Source organism: Pongo pygmaeus, chromosome 15, assembly GCF_028885625.2.
Source record: "Pongo pygmaeus isolate AG05252 chromosome 15, NHGRI_mPonPyg2-v2.0_pri, whole genome shotgun sequence".
Lineage (NCBI taxonomy): Eukaryota > Metazoa > Chordata > Mammalia > Primates > Hominidae > Pongo > Pongo pygmaeus.
Window position 1 is genome coordinate 34,291,734 of NC_072388.2, and position 8,242 is coordinate 34,299,975.

The following is an 8,242-nucleotide window of genomic DNA, read 5'->3' on the forward strand; positions in this document are numbered from 1 at the left end:
ACCACCACGCCCAGCTAATTTTTGTATTTTTAGTAGAGACGGGCTTTTACCATGTTGTCCAGGCTGATCTTGAACTCTTGAGCTCAAACGATCCACCTGCCTCGGCCTCCCAAAGTGCTGGGATTATAGGTGTGAGCCACCATGCCTGGTCCCCATTTATTTATATAAGTATATATGTAATCTTTTCTGTTATTATTGAGCCACTTGAAGTTGCAGACATTATGATACTTCACCCAGTGATACTTCACCCAGTATTACTTCGGTTTGTACTAAGTGTAAAGACAATTTTCTGTATACCCATTACACTGTTCATACCAAAGACAATTAATGTGAATTGTTTTGTCATCTAACATACAGCCCATTAAAAATTTCCCCAGTTATACCCAATATATCTATTTAGGTGCTTTTGTTGACCCAAGATCCTATGAAAGTTGGTTAATTCTGTGGTTGTAATGTTTAGAAACTTTTAGTCTAGAAGGGGTCTACGGCTTCTTTTATTTATGATATTGACTCTGTTTTAATGATCTAGGTCAGTTGCCTTGCAAAAATGTCTCCTTTTTGGGGATTTGTCTGATTGTTTTCTCACAGTTAGGCTCAGGTTAAACATTCTTTGCAAGACTATTGGATAGGTGATGTATATTTCTTATTGGATCCACCAGGAGGCACACACCAGGCTGTCCTACTATTGGTGATGCTAAGTTTGATTGCTTGGTTAGGATGGTGATATCATGCCTAATTTCCCTACTGTAAAGTTAACCTATGTGGTCATATTTTAAAACCATAATCTTTGACCCAGTGGTTTTGGTATCCACTGATCATTTTTACATTGGTGGTTGAAAAATGGTGATTTTCTAACTCTATCATTTCCTCAATATTTTTTAGTTGGTGTATTAGTCTGCTTGGGCTGCCAAACAAAACACCACAATCTGGGTGGCATAAATGGAAATTTATTTTCTCTTAGTTCTGGAGGCTAGAAAGTCAAGATCAATGTGCTGCCAGGGTTGGTTTCTGGCGCAGCCTCTCTTCCTGGCTTATAGATGCCACCTTCTCACTTTGTCCTCACAGGATCTCTTCTCTGTGTATATGCATGTGGGGAAAGAGGGAGAGAGGGGGAGAGAGAGAGAGAGAGAGAGAGAGAAAGCATGTGAGAGCCCTTTGGTGTGTTCTTCTTCTTATAAGGATACCAGTTCTGTTGAATTAGGGCCCAACCCTTAGGGCCTCTTTTAACCTTAATTACCTTCCTAAAGATCCTCTTTCCAAATACAGTCACATTGGGGGTTAAAGCTTTAACCTACAAATGTTGGTGGGATGTAATTCAGTCCATAACAGTTGGTATTCTTCTGTAAAGTGGAGCTTTCTTTTATTTTTCCCTTACCTCCTCCCTCTTCTTCTCTTTTCTCCCCATCTCTGCCTCCCTGTTTTCTTCTAAGTATCACTATGGACTTGTGCATTTATTTTTTATTTAATGTGATAACCTCTCTCTGTCATTATTCATTTTAATGATCAAATTGTCCAAGATATGGACAGTGGGAGCTCCTTCAAATTACTTCTTGTGTCCTTTTGACATGCCTCTATTAGTGTGTAAGCACTTTCTTGCTTTCTTGAACAACAGGATATTTCAGGTTGCCTTGTATTTTCCTGATTCCAACCATTTTTGGAATCAGCCATTTCTCCAAGTAACCCTGGTTCCTTTTAGTGGGAAATGGTATTTAGAAACACAATCTGTGTGTTTGTTGTTACTAGTTATGATTACCCTCTAAACCAGTTATTTTTAATAAAGTTCTCTATATTATACCTATAGAACCTGTGCCAATGAAGGCTTTATTGAATTAGAGACTAACTCTTCAAGAGTACAATCAGGCATTTAATAAGCATTTGGAAAGCCTTTGATTGGCTTGGGACATAACATGCACTTATTATATTGATAAAAGAAAGAATGAATGAATGAATGGCCTTGGGTCGTGGGTTTTTCTTGATCTGCTGGGAAGGTCTTCTAACTCCAATGAATTTGCTCAGGCTGTGGTGAGTGGAGGAGACTGGGATCAATCGTAATGTATTATCTACATTTTCGGCATATATCACTCTCTCCCATTATTGAGAAAAATCTAGATTCCCATCTCCTGAGCCTCTATAAGCTCTTACGGCTGTTTTCCCAGGAAACGAATCTGTGGTATCTCCAACTCTTCATGTATGTTTCTCAGTGCATCCCCTCAGGTTTCTAGGGCGATGAGCTGACTTATCTTGAAAGAAATACTTGAAATTTTTCCCCTAGTTTTACAAAGCAGATAGCTAAGGAATTTTTTTCACAGATGAAGAGAATCCAGTTAAAATGAAGCAAGGAATACAGATTTCAGAGCACTTGAGAATCTCGTACATTTAATATCTATTCTGAGGAGCAAGGATTCAGTAACAACCACTCTTTGAGGATCTATTTACTGTCAAAGTGTAATTGGATTTTGATATAGCAGTTCATTTTGGTGGGGGTGGGGATGGGAAGGTGATTACAAAGTAACAAACAAAATGTAAGTGATGGGACCTTTGATTTATTTATCTTTTCTTGCTCCTGGATCTTTACAGATACTGGGAATAAACCCCTTATCCCCCACAGTGGTCTTAGAAAACAAGGCATACACTTCAACTACTTCTGCTGTGAATAATCCATTGAATCCAAACAGTATTATACCAGATTCATCAGTGTTCACACAAAGGTCATATCCTTACATATCTCTTTGAATTTGTGGGACGCATATGGTGTACCACTTCTATAGAAGAAATATTTTCATTTTAGAATTCAACTTTTATAACCTTTGGCAACATGGAGTATCAATGGCTCTTTGTTGTTCAAAAAAAAAGTAAAACTGTAAGCTATCCCCAAGGATATTCAGGGCGTTGCTATAGCAACAGAATCTGCCTCCCAGCACCACAAGAGAAGCTATGAATAAAAGATGGTGTTCTAAGGACAACAGAATAGAAGAGGTTGTTTCGATCCTTCTAATACCTGATATTTGCTGTTATTTTGTTAAATGCAAAATAAAAATCTTGGGGAAAGGCCCAGTTTCCATATAGAAAAGGATGAATTTCTATATTGTACTTCAGATGTTGTGAGGAAAAAGACATGCTTTCTGAATAGTATCAGCCCATGGTAGGAAGACCAGGGAAGGGCCAAAATATTTGATTTATATATTTTTCTGTTTAGCTTTGTACTTCAGATGAAGAACCTCAAAGACAAACGTGTTAATCAGACATACAAAAGAATGAGATTATTTTAAATTCTGACCCAAAATAGTTTCCTGATTCCGTATTTAAACACAAGCATACTTTACATAAAGGTACCATGAAACAAAATGTTCTAATTTCAGCTTGTATTGTTTATTCTGAATCCAGTTCTTTCATGTATACCTACTTTGGTCATCAATTTTTGATGGTTTCAACATAGCTACCTATCTACCTACCAACCTAGCTATGTTTCATGATACTGGGTATTTTAGGACCCAAATCTGAAGGTGAAACACAAGGTTTCAGTTGATTCAGAAGTGAACGAACTTTGAACCTCTCTATTCCCTCCCTCCTCACCCACATGTACATATGTATATCTTGCCATGTGTGTCTTCATATAATGTTTAGTTTTTATGAAGCTTATTTTGTTGTATGAAGCTATTGGTAAAATGTTATTCAGAGAGGAGGTGAAGAACTTACCCCTCTGTAAGTGCTTATTTTCAAAATATTCAGAGCTACATAAAATTACTGCCAGAAAATATGACTATTAGAGCAAATGGAATGCTATAGACTAAATTGTATCCCTCAAAAATCATGTGACTAACCCCCAATGTGACTTTATGGACATATGGCCTTTATGGAAGTAATTATGACTAAATGAGGTCATAAGGGTAGGGCCCTGATCTGATAGGATTAGTGTCCTAGAAGAGTAAGATACCAGAGCTTGCTTTCCCTTCACTTGCAGGCATGAAGAAAAGGCAATGTGAGGTTACATCAAGAAGGTGGCTGTCTATAAGCTAGTAAGAGAGCCCTCACTAGAAATTGACCATGCTGGCTTCCTAATATTGGACTTTCAGCCTCCAGAACTGTGAGAAAATAAATTTCTGTTCTTTAGGCCACACAGTTTATGGTATTTTGTGATGGCAACCCAAGGTGACTAATACTCCTGTATTAAAATTATAATATTTTGTATAATTATTTTCTTAATTTTCCATCAAAGTCAAAGTATAGCTCTGTTTGTAGGGGAAACAGGCAGGCACACAAATAATCTTAAAGTTTCTCTAGAACTTTTCTTTTGCTTTCATCACCTTGGCAACTTTACACAATTAGTAATCTAAAGGTTACTTAGTTATCAAATGTGTTTCTCAAAAACATAATTTTGGCTATGATATCTAGAAAATGTGACCTTTGTTTTGGTTGGAATAATTTTCCCACTGAATTCATGGATAAGTACAATTACAGGAGCTTAAGGAAAATGTAGCGCTTTGTTTTTGAACTTTATTTTAGTTTAGGTGTAGATAGACAATGTTTGGGAAGGATGGACTTGTAGACTGTGTATTAGTACTAATCTTATAAGAATAAATTCTGGGTAAGCATTGTCAAAATTTCAGAGACTTCCCTTATTGTTGTTAATTCTCCTTGGATCCTTCCATAATTTAAAGTTTCCAGGGATATTTTGATTAGTAAGTAATCTATTCAATTGAGCTGATTATATGACTTGGCTGTTTCTCTGACTCATAAAACTAGGCAATACACCAAAATGTTAATAATGTGTGGTGAGAACAGTGGTGGGAACATGGGCAATTTTTTCTCCTTACTTTTCCACTTATTGTCTAAATTTTGTATAATAAGCAATCATTACTTTCATAATGGAAAAAATAATAAAGTGAAAAAATACTAGATATTAAAAGAACTTAACAAAAATTTCATCTTCTTTCAAAAAGAATTTGAGATGGTTTACAATAAAAGACATTTGAGGTACCATAAAGCTAGACAAGCTAGAAATTACAAATCTAAAATTATGAAAAGAAGAGGAAAGTAAATACTTCAATGAGATTTAATAATGGTAACTGAACACTGTAGTAACCGAATGTTGTAGTTAGCACTGAGCTTCCTGACAGTCAAGAAAAAGAGATACGGGATTAGAGAATTCTCACTATCCAATCAAAAGAAAGTATATAGTATTTTGTAGAAGAACATTTTTTCCTTGATAAACTCTTAAAAGGAATTTGCCATAGTATGTTCTTATTTGTGTAAAACATAAAAAGGCTATATTTACATGCTTGTAAATTCAGAGAAAATGTCTGGAACCTAGCATGTTTATTGTGGCACTATTCACAATAGCAAAGACTTGGAACCAACCCAAATGTCCAACAATGATAGACTGGATTAAGAAAATGTGGCACAGATACACCATGGAATACTATGCAGCCATAAAAAATGATGAGTTCATGTCCTTTGTAGGGACATGGATGAAGCTGGAAACCATCATTCTCAGCAAACTATCACAAGGACAAAAAACCAGACACCGCATGTTCTCACTCATAGGTGGGAATTGAACAATGAGAACACTTGGACACAGGAAGGGGAACGTCACACACCGGGGCCTGTTGTGGGGTGGGGGGAGGGGAGAGGGATAGCATTAGGAGATATACCTAATGTTAAATGGCGAGTTAATGGGTGCAGCACGCCAACATGGCACACGTATACATATGTAACTAACCTGCACGTTGTGCACATGTACCCTAGAACTTAAAGTATAATAAAAATATAAAAAAAACTCAAAAAAACACTACTGATGATAATATAATGTCTTTAGTCACTTTTGCTGTTTAGCACGACTTCCTGCTTCTTTTGATGACAGTGTCCACCTTCCTTAAGGGAACTGCTTTTCTTCTATTCAGTCATGAGTTTCTGAGCACTGCCAACCACAATACTTCATTGACCTAAGCCAAGCCAATTAGAGCACACCCCTGGAATTTTTCTAAGGGGGAAAAAAATCTCTTTTCCTGTTGGATGATAGTGATGGAAGGCTATGGTCCCTCATCACTGGAAGTCCTGTTCTCCTCCACCGGAGAAAAGTGAGAGAATGACTAACAGCTCACAGAAGCAGAGATAAGAAGTTTACACCCCATGTTCCATTCCCTGTGGCCCTTGGGACTGCCCTTCCCATTCCTCTCTTGGATTCCACTTCAAGCTACAGGTCTTGCATTTGCAATGGAAAGAATCCTGACTACTTGATGTCTTATAGGGGTTAGAATTGTGTGGGTAGGAAAGAAGATAGATGTGGGAGCTTTTCTATTGCTTAAAAACATTGTTGTAACAACATGCATAAATTACTTTTATAATAAAAATGCCAGTAGAAATAACAAGGAATTTATCGTGAGAAAATCTGTGCAAGGGACATTGAACAATATAGAGGTCAGTACCTCAGAAAAGACTTTAAAGCAAATGCTCCAGGGTTTTAGTCATGTCTCTTTCTCATATTGGGCTTTGTTAAAATCTGAGAATAACACTGAAGAGGTACTCAGTGAAGGAACCAAGTTAATGTGGTACCTTATACTAGAGTACATGGTAGAACATTTAGAGAAGTAGATAGAGAATAAATCTCAGGCTATCAACCTTTCAACTCAATGGCCTTCCACCAGAACTGGAGAGCAGTCAATCCCAGGTGAACTTTTCGGGTGAGAAGTAAGTGTGCATATACTGTTGAAGGTACAGTGATATGATTTGGATTAAAGATGAGCAGATGGCAGGGGTGACATATTTGGTTCTGCTCTTACCTGAACGAAGGGTCACGTCACTTGCAAATGGAGGTGAGTCACTCAGGTCTTTATGGTGGGGTCACATTTTTCTTCAAGAGGCAACTTCAGATCTGCTCAAGTCCTTGTAAATATTTCCCTGAGACCACAGGGTAGCTTAAGATGGATACAGCACATCATAGATAAAAGAGACTTGAACTCTACCCTTCTTCACCGTGACTCCCTGATACCTATCACCTCAGCAACCTCCCAGTGCATCTACGGATCCACAGATACAACTGCTCTTTAGACAAATCTGTTGGAAGTACTTCAAAGTCAACATTCTGAAGCTGAACTTATTAAATATTCCTGTAAACATGTCTATATTTTTTGTTCCCTCTCTGGTTGTAGGATATCTCTATCCATGCAGCCACCCTAGTCAGGAATCTGGGAACCAGTCTAAATTTCTCCTTTCCCCTCACTCTCAATATATAATTGCCTCTTTGCTTAAAATATTTATAGATTTTTGTCTTCTCCTTTCCATCTCAACTATCTATTTTTGGTTCCACCTGATTATTTTTCCTAAGATTAATTAATTGGTGAATCAATTAATTCGACAAGTATTTATTGAGTATCTGTTGTGTGTCAAGCACTGTGCTAAGCTCTGAGTATTCAGTGGTGAGCAAAACCGACTGACCCTGTCTTCATGAAGCTTGTAGTCTAGAGAGTTACTGCAATGCATCTCAACTGGGTTCCCTGCCTCAAAAACACATGCTCAGTCTATCCCTCTTAGTACTGTTTGAGCTTTTCTGAAATAAAACTCCAAAATGCAAATCTGAGCTAAGTGTATTACTTTCAGGATAAAATATAGACTTCATAGCCTGGCACACAAGTCAGTCATGACCTGGCTCTGTCTTCAGTCTCATTTTTTTTTTTTTTTAACTATAGTAGCATAAAGAGTGATTAAAGAGTGAACCTTCCTCCAAAGCCATTGCTGAACATTACTCTCATTATTTATGCCAGGCCTCACAGTAGGGTAAAATCACTAGATAGTCTGTATAAGGATATGAAAAGAAATAATATTTCCTTCCCTCTCTGTTTTAAAACTTCATATTTTGTTTCCTGGCTCAGAAAGTAATGGACTCAGGTACTTGATTTGGAAGTTCCTTTGCCCTTTATGAAGTACTGTCTTAAAAGAGGGTTTATAAGCTAGGCGCTACAGCTCACACCTGTAATCTCAGCACTTTGGGAGGCTGAAGCGGGCAGATCACTTGAGGTCAGGAGTTCGAGACCAGCCTGGCTAATATGGTGAAACCCTGTTTCTACTAAATATACAAAAATTAGCCATGCATGGTTGCGTGTGCCTGTAGTTCCAGCTAATTGGGAGGCTGAGGCATGAGAATCGCTTGAACCTAGGAGGCAGAGGTTGCAATGAGCCGAGATTGTGCCACTGCACTCCAGTCTGGGTGACAGAATGAGACTCTGACTCAAAAAAAAAAAGAAAA